This window comes from Brienomyrus brachyistius, chromosome 18 (assembly GCF_023856365.1).
Source record: "Brienomyrus brachyistius isolate T26 chromosome 18, BBRACH_0.4, whole genome shotgun sequence".
Lineage (NCBI taxonomy): Eukaryota > Metazoa > Chordata > Actinopteri > Osteoglossiformes > Mormyridae > Brienomyrus > Brienomyrus brachyistius.
The window spans coordinates 14,304,230-14,316,615 of NC_064550.1; the positions used below are offsets into that span (position 1 = coordinate 14,304,230).

Genomic DNA, 12,386 nt, shown 5'->3' on the forward strand with positions numbered 1-12,386 from the left:
AGTTTTTTTTTATTTTCAAAGTTGCACAAGTGTTTTAAAATGTATGATTTATACGTGTGTTGTATTTTTCAAGCTTGTACAAAAATGTTTATGTACATTTATCAAATGAGTTTTTAAAATGTACCATGACCGGGTGTTTTATTATTCAAAATAAAAGTTGTACATGTTTTGTTATATGTATGCAGCACGGTTGTGTTTTTAAAATGTACTAATTTTGTGGGGTGGTGGGAATAAAGCGTATTTAAAAGGGTACCTCTCATGGAATCTACCAATCTTAACCAGCTGACGAACCCTGAGCCACACGGGGACTGGAGGTTTTAACCGTGAGACTCGACACCTAGGCATTAGATCCCTATGTCAGCAATGGTCCCCATGCATGTACACAATGTAGGGTCAGGTCCAGAGAAAGCTGTAACTACGAGTGCACCTGGTTAACAGCATTTAATTTATAACAGTAGGAGCTAGTAAACTGCATTTAGCAGTCGCATTAAAACACGTTAAAGACTTTAAAGAATAAAGCCTTAGTTATTTTTTAATAAAGATGGCTTTTCTGTAAAAAGGTGACCCCCGAGGCCTATGCTTACAGCATCCGGGTGCCTGATTTGAGATGCTTACTGAGGACGCCATGTTAACACCGGTAACTGAGCTGCACCATGTGTCATACTTAATGAAACTTAGTCCTAATTAAACAGAACCAGTCGTCATCCACTTTGCAGTGAGATTTCTGAGCGAAAAGTGAGCGAAGTTTCGTTTTCTTACTTTACCACCTATCGGTTAGTAAGGGAAATGGAGGCAGTAATATGTCTGTAGTATGTTACTGAAAAACGTATTTATTAAAATAACTAAGACTTTATTCTGTCAAAGTTTTTAAAAATGTGTTTTGATGCATGTCACTAAATGCTCCTTAATAGTACCTAACCGGGGGTGCTCCCCCAGAGACAGTTGCTAGTCCATTTATTCTTTTAAAGACTACTGATTCCAATTTGGTGCCATATGCTTTTATCTTGTAGGCCGTAGGATAGCTCCATTTCTACCAGCTATAGGCCATGGTACGTCTGGGCTATTATGCTTAAATTCTTTATTAATTAGCGTTGGCTATGTGCTTTATAACACATTTCATACTTCTTTTACACGCGTTTACTTATTGTATACACACTTTAAAGTTCAGAAAACCACTTGCCTCAGCTGTTTTCAATAAAAGACAGTGGTGTGTGGGTATCGTGGCTGCACACACAAGCGCGACATGGAGAGAGCGAGCGAGTTATTTTAACAAGGATCGCCTCTTGTTATTCCTTGATTCTTGTTGTCGAAATGCTTAAGACGTTTTATTTTAAATAACACAGTACCCGAAAAAGAGTCGTGGGCGCGCTGCGGTGGGACACGTGCACTCATAGTTACAGTTTTCTCTTTTAACCCATATCTGTACTTGTGCGCAGTCATATATGAAAAACAAAACTTCAAACAGGATTTACTGGGAGACAAAATGTCCAACTTGATGTGTGGCCCAAGTTATTAGAGATGACCCTCAAAAGTGCGGCCCCATACGCTGATGTAATGCAAATGCTTGCGTGAGGGAAAAACACATACACTGTCAAAACTACTGCCAAGCGTTTTTTATTGGACGACAGATCCTCCGCCTCCTCTCATTCTTTGCTCCAACTTTATCATTTTCTCCCAGAGTCTCATTCTCTCAGAGTTTCTCTCAGACTCGCGCAGTACCGCACCAGACACACAGCATCGCTCTCTCCGAGTCCTTTGCTGATTCTCCAAAGCCCGGGGACCTTACCACAGTACCGCACAGCATACGCTCAAGCTCCATCAGGTAACCCACCCCGCTCAGCCCCGGCGGCGCCCCGACAAAACCCCACACTCTCCTCAATATAAAATTATAATTTTTAAAATAATAACATTCAAATAATACACACTCATAAGCACTCTCCTCAATATAAAATTATAATTTTAAAAATAATAAATAAAATAATTAAATAATTCAAAATAATAATTAATAAATCGCCCCGCCCCGCCCCCATGACCTTTATAACCTTTAGGTCATAAATCATTTTTGAAAGAAGCGGCATTCCATCTCTCTCTCATCCTAATCAATACAGACAATCCTTGGCTGGAGTAGAGCTGACCATTGGGATCATTGCAAAAAGTACTTTGTGCCTCTAGAAAGGTATGCTGCTCTCTCACTTAAAAATAAAATATACAGATGATATAGCAGTAGGGGTGCAACGGATCGCGGTTGATCCGTGATCCGTACGGATTACGACCCACGGATCGGAACGCACGTGATCCGCGGATTAACTCGTTTTTTAAACTTTTAGATAAATAAAAAAAAAATAACCGCAGATAAAACAGTGTTTTCTGCTGATATTGCTTAAATAATAAATAATTAATTACACAGAAGTCGTGTTTACGTCAGCGGAACATGTGACTCAGTCAACAACGATGGCTAGCGGCGGAACAGAGGAACTCGAAAAGCCTCCCGCGTCATTCAAATCTTTTGTATGGGAGCATTTTGGCTTTCCTGTAAAATATAATGATGACGGAAGAAGGGTGGTGGACAAAACAGTTACAGTGTGTAGACACTGTGGCACGAGAAAGCCGTATGAAAGTGGCAATACATCGAGTATGGCCACGCATCTGAAGCGACATCACCCCGGTGTGCAGACAGGATGCAAACCGAAGCAACCACAGCAACAGCTGCTCACCGCTGCATTTAAGCAGCACTTTGCACCAGAATCAGAGCGGGCTAAAGCTATTACCAAATCTATCGGGATGTTTATCACGGCAGACATGAGGCCATACTCTGTTGTTGAAAACAAGGGTTTTAAAAACCTCCTAAAAGTGCTTGAGCCACGGTACGAAATACCCTCGCGCACACATTTCAGCATGAAGGTCATGCCTGAACTTTACAAACAGGAAAAAAGCGAAATCGTCGCTGACTTATCAGATGCATCCTCTATTTCGATCACCACAGACGGGTGGACATCAAGGGCTACCGAAAGCTACGTGACTGTGACTGCCCATTATATAACAGTGGGATGGGAGATGCAAAGTCCGGTGCTACAGACACGCCCCCTCTATGAGACTCACACAAGCACAAATCTAGCGCAAATCCTGATAGAAGCAGTAGCTGAGTGGAAGTTAAAGAGACACAATGCATGTAGCAATATCCCAGTCACCACAGATAATGCCAGAAACCAAGTAAATGCAGTGACAGAAGCTGGACTAGGGCCACAGATATCTTGCTTTGCACATGTGATAAATTTAGCATGCCAAAGAGGAATCTCAGTTAACCAGATGGATCGCCTTCTTGGGAGGATTAGGAAGGTGGTTTCTTTTTTCCACAGAAGTACAACAGCAGCTCATGTCCTTAAAACAAAGCAAGAAATGCTACAGCTACCAGCCCACAAGCTCATACACGACGTCACTACAAGATGGAATTCCACATATGACATGTTGGAGCGCTATCTTGAGCAGCAGGCAGCAGTATACTCTGCACTGACAGAATAGACACTGAAAAAAAATATCAGAGACATTGTCACCTTGTCTGATGATGATGTGAAAGTAGCAGAGGAGGTCCTTCAGCTCCTCAAACCTCTCAAAACAGTCACAACCCTATTGAGTACTGAAAATGCACCATCTGTGTCCATGATCCTACCTCTGAAAACCAGAATTATACAATCCATGTGTGCAAATGAGGAAGACACCAGCATTACCAGAGATGTTAAGGCTGCCATAAGAGGGGAGCTGATTTCCAGATACACCAACCCCCCTGAAATACAAGATTATCTTCACAGATCTACTGCACTTGATCCAAGGTTCAAGTCCCTGACTCACATAGAACCAGCCCTACGCGAGAAGACATACACTGATCTCACAACTGAGATTGTGGCTACTGAAGAGGTAAAAAATAATACAGTTATTCATATTATTTAATATTAATATAATTAAGTTATAAAATATTTTAACTATTATTTATGTGAATATTTGATCTTAATTTTGAAAATTACCAGCATATGTTATTGATTGCCTATGAAATATATAACAAGAAATATAGTTAAATAACTCAGTAATTTTTTCTGCAGGGTCAAGCCACAGAGCCAACACCCTCTGAAGAAGACACAGGGCCAAATGCATCTCCTCCACAAAAGAAGTCTGCCATAGAAGAGCTTTTTGGGGGTACATTTGTGAAAGAGTCAGACACAGAGAAAACTTTTTACAACACAATCAAAGAGGAGGTAGCATCATACAGGGCAGCAAGCAGTTTGCCAGTGGATGGTGGTAATCCGCTGGCGTGGTGGAAACACAATGAGTGTAAATACCCTCACATTGCAAAAATGGAAAGACACTACCTTGCTGTGCCTGGCACTTCAGTTCCTAGTGAGAGGGTATTCTCCACAGCAGGTGACATAGTGACAGCTAAGAGGTCTACTCTCTCCCCAGAGAATATAGACATCCTCATCTTTTTGAAAAAAAATTTGTCATTATAAGGTTTGGCCTGTTTTCAGTTCTCAGGTTGTTTTTCAATTGTTGCATTGAAGTATTCAAGTATTGAGAATTTTATTTAAAAATTGTATTTATTCAGCTTTTTCAGTTATTTCTTGGCTTTATTTTTGTAATTTATTTTAGTTATTTTTGATAAAACCAAAAGTTCCTTGCCATACTGTTCTTGTAATAAATGAGAAGCAAATTACATTTGACTCCTCCCCTTTTTGCTGATCCGAAAATTGATCCGATCCGTGACTCAAAATCCGTGATATGATCCGAACCGTTAGTTTTGTGATCCGTTGCACCACTATATAGCAGTTGCTTTGCATCAAGGTAGCTTGTAACCCATGGAGGTGGCCATAATGACACTCGTCAGCCTTCTGACACCCTGCAGAAATGTCATAAAGCTTATTGACTGCTTTGTTGGGGTCAATGAGTATATCCTGGTTTTGGAAAGGCCGGACCCATGCCTGGATGTCCATGAATTTTGCAATACCAAAGGAGGATTCCTCACTGAAGAAGTTGCAAAGCATGTGCTGGTGCAAGTTCTCCACGCTTTGCGTCACTGCCAGGACTCTAATGTCGTGCATCAAGACCAGAAGCCGGAGAACATCCTAATTAATACAGACACTCTAAAGGTCACACTGATCACTGCCAGGACTCTAATGACACAAAAAAAGATGGCATGAACATGGCAGTGTTCTGTGATGCCAGGCATCTTAAATAATGCTGAGCTGTGCCTCAATAAAGATATAATTATGCAGATGCCCCCCAACGGCACCTCCCGCCTCCCCTCAAAGGTCAAGTTAATTTTATTTCTATATAGCGCCAGATCACAACATAAGTCATTTAAGGTTACCTTTCGTATAGAACAGGTCTATACATTGTCCTTTTATTAAACAAACTAAATAGCCTTCTGTTATTTATCTTATTTACAAAACAGCTTTTCCCAAAAAAGCTACAAATGACGTGGTAAACATCGAAACATAATGTTTGAGAATGTTATCTTAGTGATGAAAGTGGATTTTAAAAAGTCTATACATTTCACACTCAGAACAAGTGAACAAACCAGTGTTTGTAAAAAATAAAAACTGTTCATGTGTAAGATTCTTTAGCATATTAAAATTATTCAGTTCTATCCATGAAAAAAAGTTAATCAATATAGAACTGCACATGACTTCTAAGTTAACTTTTAACAATGTGTTCATTTCTGATACAATTTCATTTGCTCTCAATGTACATGCACATAACAACAACAACAAAAAGAAGACTACAAAAAGACACCTATGGCATATATACCCAACTGAATGGACGATTTTGTGAGTTATACACCTTCGTTTCCAGGATATACCACATGTGCGTTTGCGCACATGCATGTGTTTTGGTAAAAAAATGAAATAATCCAAAGCACAGTATGTAAAGACACAGAAGTGGGCCATAGTGCAGTGATGCAGCTGTTACAGGTCCCAGGATCACGCACAGATGAAAATGTACGTACTATGCTATTTCTTGCCAGACCCCTGGTAGCGCTTTTGCTCACACAACTGCGCCACATTGGCCCTGATGGTGTTCACAGTTGAAACCCTTAGTACAGCTTCAAGATGAGCATCACTAAGCCTGGACCTGAACTTGCATTTGTTAAAGTTCATAGCTGAGAAAAGCTTCTCACACAGATATGTGCTTCCAAAAAGGCACATTAACCGACTGAACACTTTGGACAGCTCTGGGAAGCGTGGAGGTAATTCTCTCAAAAACTGTGCAGTCTTGTCTGCATTTCCCTGTGCCTCTCTGAATTTAGTTTTTAGCTCACTGTTGCACTGCAAGTCAATAAGTTCCATTTGCAACAAATTTGGGACACTCTCCACATCAGCTGAGAAGGGGTCTGCAAACAGCTGGAAAGTGTCACGGTGTGCCTTGAAGTCTGCAAAACGCTTATCAAATTCCTGAAGTAGGTTTTCAACAGCAGATGCATATTCATCACCATTGAATGCTATGCCCTCCTCCACAAGAGATCTGCATGTTGTGTAATGACTGAGGCTTTTTGCAGAAAGCTGAGTTTTCCACAATCTTAATTTTGTGGAGAAGGCTTTCACACTTTCATACGCTGCTGTGATAAGCTGACCAGGGCCATGGAGCTTCAGGTTAAGGATGTTCAGTTCCTGTGTAATGTCCACTAGGAATGCAAGGTCCATGACCCATTTAGGATCATCAAATTCAGGAACATCCATTCTGCAATTTTCCATGAATCTCTTCACCTCTGTTCTTAGCTCAAAAAATCTCTTCAAGACATTTCCCCTGCTGAGCCAGCGCACCTCAGTGAAGTAAAGTACATCGCCATATGTTGCCTCAATTTCTTCTAAAAAGGCATGAAACTGGCGGTGCTGTAAACTCCTTGACCTGATGTAATTGATGCATTTTAGGACAACAGACATGACATGTTCATATTTCAAGCATTTGCTGCACAGTGCCTGTTGGTGTATAATGCTGTGCAGAACAACCGCCGGATCTGCATGTTCCTCTTCTAACTTTCTTTGCACCAGCGCCACCAGTCCATTTTTTACCTGCCATAGACGGGGCGCCATCGGTAGTAATGCCTACTAGTCTGTTCCAAGGTAAACCAGCGCGTTCAATCGCGTCGCCCAACTGCTGAAATATATCTTTGGCTGTTGTCCGGCCGTGCATTGGACACAAACTCAGCAATTCTTCTGTCACCTCAAACTTTTCATTAATACCCCTGACGAAAATAGCTAGCTGAGCATTGTCAGTTTTGTCTGTGCTTTCGTCAAGCGTCACAGAGTATGCAGTGAAAATCCCCGCTTTGCCACGTAGCTGATCATAAATGTCACTCGATAATTCAGTAATCCGCTCTGCCACTGTATTTGCCGATAAAGAGAGATTGTTGAACATGTTCTTCCTTTCTGGACATAAAATATCAGCGACCTTCAACATACAGTCCTTCATAAACTGCCCTTCAGTGAATGGCTTTCCTGCTTTAGCGATCATCTCACTCACCACATAACTCGCTTCAACTGCAGCATCAGCATCCTTTTTGGCTTTGTAGAAAAGAGTTTGCTGTCTCTGCAACTGGGGGGCTCGTTTTTTTCTTTCGTCTTCCTGGTACTTCTCATACTGGTCTCCATGTTTAGTAGAGTAATGACGCTTGAGATTGTATTCCTTTAGAACGGCAACTTTTTCTTTGCATATCAGACAGGTGGCATTTCCACTAAACTCCACAAAAAACTTTCCTGAAACTGTCTGTGTTCATCATCCACTTTCCTTTTCGGTTTGGAATAAGACATTTTCGTTCACAGCCAAACAAAAATAAACTGCTAAAGCCCCGAAACTAGCTCTCTTCTTAGTATGTCTGCTGGCACACGTAGGTTTTTTACGCTATCACCGTATTCGTTTTTTTAACCGTGTTTTTGTTTGTGTTGTTTTTGTATATTGAGTGAGTAGTTTAAATTGCTATAAAATAACTACAAAAATGATAATTAATATTAATATTAAATATTGTTAATTAATATTTTGCGGGCCGGATTGCGTTATATTTTTAACGTAGTTGCGGGCCGGAGGGAGGGCCGTAAATGGCCCGCGAGCCGGCAGTTTGAGACCTCTGATCTAAAGAAAATCCCGCGAAACTTCAACTAATGTTCCCGTTAGGCTATAACCCCCTCTGGCGGTGCACAAAGGAATATCGTTTCTAGTATTACTTTTGAACAAAATAACCATAAAACTGACGGACAAATTGGGACAAAATTCTTGTGTGCGTCACACAGCGAGCAAAGATGCTGGAATAAATATGAGTAAAATTGACTTATTGTATACATATCCAGGACACACAATATATACAGCATATATGCAGCATAAACAAATATACAAAACAAACTCTCAACTAACTATATTACTGCAAAAAAATATTTTCAAATACGTCATTTATTTTTGCATTTTATGAACGGGGATTGCGCCCCTGGGATCTAGCCTGGGTGAGCGCGTGCATTAAAACGCGCGTCGTTCTAGAATTTACAGTCGCTTATCAATCATTTTCATCGTTCTGTGCATGGTGAGGGACTTATTTGCTCTCTTCCGACAACGAATCCTTATAACTTATACGGTATCGATTATTTTTGGTTGATTTTAGCAGATATGTCATACTATATTAGAAAAATACAGTTTTGAGCTGTACGATTAAATCGCCATTTATTAGGTAGTGCCCATTATAAGTTATGTTTTAGTGTAAAGTGTTATCCACATCAAACAGCGTAACATAAAATTCTTTTGATTTACAGATAAAATGGCCACCAAACGACCCCACTCCGATACTCTCGACGAATCTCCGTCGAAGAAAAGGAGAAAGAGTCAGGAAGCACAGACTAGCGAAGCGCAGACTGCCGAAGCGCCTCGCCGTGACACCCAAGAACTGGGTTTCAAAATGCCCCGCAAAGGTTTGAATCAACAGATGACTGTCTTTGAGAGAGAATGAGAATTATAACTAAAGAAGTTAACTTATTCTGACAGTAGCATCTAATAGGAAAACTAATGATAATGCAGATTTAACACACCAAACTATAGGATAGGTATGCAGTAATGAAATATTAATGCATGCTATTTAAAATTAATGGTGAAGTATCTACAAGTCTGTTCTCATAGAGAAAGTGCCATATGGATTCTTTTCTTCAAGTGTACCTGTCTAATGTTGTAGAACCTTTGGAGGAGCTTTATCTGAAGGGGAAGCTCCTCGGGCAAGGTGGTTTTGGAGCTGTCTATGCCGGAAGTCGGAAGAGCGATGGCCTCCCAGTAAGTCCCCAAGTGGTGTGATCACAACATGCATAGTGATATCTGTCCAGAGATCCATCTTATCCTGTAAAGTGTGACACCATCTCAATGCACTGATTTTTTTCCTCCTTTAGGTGGCCATAAAGTATGCCAGAAAGGGTGGCATGCAGATAGAAATGGTAAGTGTCCTCAGCCATGGAGCTGGGTTTCTTTAGATGAATTTCTGCCTAAACAGTTACAGCTCTTGGTTAAGCTCAAAGCTGCAGGGATTTTAGGAACTGTAGCAGTTTGGATTGAAAACTGGTTAACTGGCATGAAGCAGTGAGTAATAATTAGAGGCACAATGTCACAGTGGGCCTGCATTCACAGTGGGGTACCGCAGGGTTCAATTTTAGGACCACTATTGTTCCTAATTTACATCAATGATATTGACAGCAATATATACAGTAAACTGATTAAATTTGCAGACGACACCAAGGTGGGTGATGTAGCAGGTACTGATCTAGCAGTAGAGAGGCTACAACGTGATCTGGATTTAATTAGCGACTGGGCTGATACCTGGCAGATGAAATTTAACTTGAATCTGTTTAGCCTAGAGCAAAGGAGACTAAGGGGGGATATGATCCAGGTGTATAAGATTCTAACAGATCTGGATGCTGTTCAGCCAAATGGCTATTTCAATATTAATTTAAATACTAGAACTCGTGGCCATAGGTGGAAATTGGTGGGAGAACATTTTAAACTGAATTTGAGAAAGCACTTCTTTACTCAGCGTGTAGTTAAAGTATGGAATAGTCTTCCTGCTAGTGTAGCGCAAGCTAAAACCCTGTGTTCCTTTAAATCAGAGCTAGATAAGATTTTAACAACTCTGACCTATTAGTTAACTTCTCCCCAAACAAGCTTGATGGGCCAGATGGCTTCCTCTCGTTTGTACATTTCTTATGTTCTTAACATATGTACATCCCCTTCATAGCTTGGAGTTGATGAGCCCGTCCCCATGGAGGTGGCCATAATGACCCTCGTCAGCCTTCCGGCACCCTGCAAAAATATCATTAAGCTCATTGACTGGTTTGTTGGGGTCAATGACTATATCCTAGTTTTGGAAAGGCCGGACCCATGCCTGGATCTCCATGAATTTTGCCACACCAAAGGAGGATTCCTCACGGAAGAAGTGGCAAAGCATGTGCTGCTACAGGTTCTCCGCGCTTTGCGTCACTGCCAGGACTCTAACGTCCTACATCGCGACCTGAAGCCGGAGAACCTCCTAATTAATACAGACAGTTTAGAAGTCAAACTGATCGACTTTGGATGTGGAGATGTATGGATGGACGATGCCTACAGGGAATTTGCAGGTCAGTAAGAAAGGTTAATTAATAGCCTGTCATTCTGGATTAGTAGCAGGTAGTGTTTAACCCAGTGTTCAACAAAACTAGATTTGTGATTAAACTCCCTGTAGGGAAGTTGGATTTGTATTCTTGGGTCCTAATCTGGCTTGCTTCAGTAAAAATACCCAGCTGTACGAAAAGGTTTGTGAAATTTTCACCTTGTTGTTTCAGGGACAAATGCCTACGCTCCCCCAGAGTGGTTCCGGAAACGGAAATACAGAGCTGGCCCCGCCACGGTCTGGTCAGTGGGGGTCACGCTCTTTGAGCTGGTGTGCGGCTACCTCCCCTTCCGCAGGAAGAGGGCACTCGTTTCTGGCCACTTAAAATTCCCAACATGGGTCTCTCCAAGTGAGCAACTTACATTTTGCTCTTTGATTCGTGTTCCACGAGAGGAAATATTATTTTCCGACTAACTGTGCAACTCTCCCAATCTGTTCCTTGACAGACTGCCGGAATCTAATTGAACGGTGCCTTACGCTGAAAGTGGCAGATAGGCTGACGATGGAGGACATTGAGCTCCATCCCTGGTTGAAGTAGAGCTGACAGTGGGCTCATTGCAAAAATTACTCCTTGCCTCTAGAAAGGTATGCTGCTCTCTCACTTAATAATAAAAGATACAGATGATATAGCAGTTGCTTTGCATCAAGGTAGCTTGTAACCCTTGGGGATGGTTTATAAAGCAACCATTGTTGTACTTTACTTTAGAAACTTAACATGTCACCATTTGAGGCAAGGGAGAGGAAGTCACTGCTGAGTCTTGGGACAGGTAAGAGAAAACCGTCCTTGTGTCTCATTCATGTGCTCACCACAAAGGTCTTCATGATTTCTTTTGCTCTTGGAACCAGTGAACAATTCTATTTCCAACAACTATGGACAAAAATGCTCTGTGACTGAATGTTTTGCATAGGTTCCAATTCCTATTGTTTCCTAAACTGCATTCTTTTCTGTACATTCATGCTTTCTTTTGCAGAAGATTGATGTGATGTGAGCATTAAGATGGGAGGTGCAGACACAGCGCCAGCGAGACACAGAAAAGATGGCATGAACATGGCAGTGTTCTGTGACGCCAGGCATCTTAAATAATGCTGAGCTGTGCCTCAATAAAGATTCAATTATGCAGATGCTCTTTATATGTGTTTTTCATCTCTTTTGGTGTCTCTAACCATGGTTGCCTGAATATCCAAGCCATGTTATGATGATCTGACCTGAATTAAGACAAGGGCAGAGCAAATGGGGAATCCAGACATCTTGGGGTGATGCATGCTGGGTACTTTATCTAGGATTGTATTTAATGATTGACTAAGAGTCAGAGTCTGGCATGTTTTATTAATTACAACTTTACTGAGCAGCACTACAACAGATACACTGATTTGCACAATAGTGTGGCTTTGTGTCTACCTCAGACCCAAATTTATACTTGCTGCAAACACTTTCTCTCAGTCACTCAGGCTTGTCCTGCATGTCTTAAGGGTTGTTTAAGGTAAAATTAATGCTACTGTAATTCTCATTTGGGCAGTATATGTCATCAAAATGTTTCTCAGCATAGTGTAGCATATTTGCTGCTCGGTTTTGAGCAGTAGGATGTTGCAGTTCTGCTCCAGCTCGTGGGAGTAGTTCTTCACTGGAAGCACACAGATATGACCAGAGTAGTACTTCCCTCTTGGACCTGTGGCAGACCATTAATGTAATTTGTCAAATGCATTTTAGATCACTGAGGTAGGATATGCTACT

At 41.2% G+C, this 12,386-nt stretch overlaps 1 protein-coding gene across 20 annotated transcripts in view; it reads left to right on the top strand.

Annotated features, from left to right (window-relative positions):
• The window catches only part of LOC125713312 (serine/threonine-protein kinase pim-3-like), a 104,404-nt gene that overhangs the window by 45,571 nt on the left and 46,447 nt on the right, over positions 1-12,386 (top strand). For 7 of the 20 annotated variants that reach the window (XR_007383539.1, XR_007383543.1, XR_007383540.1 and 4 more), the window contains exon 6: positions 10,827-11,003. The exons of 4 other annotated variants lie outside the window; for them this stretch is intronic. The gene's annotated coding sequence lies outside the window, so the exon portion shown is untranslated. Of the gene's footprint in view, positions 1-8,528; positions 8,558-10,826; positions 11,004-11,100; positions 11,240-11,360; positions 11,422-11,625; positions 11,688-12,386 lie in introns of those variants that run through there. 9 more of the 20 variants (XR_007383550.1, XR_007383548.1, XR_007383549.1 and 6 more) reach the window with 4 other exon arrangements.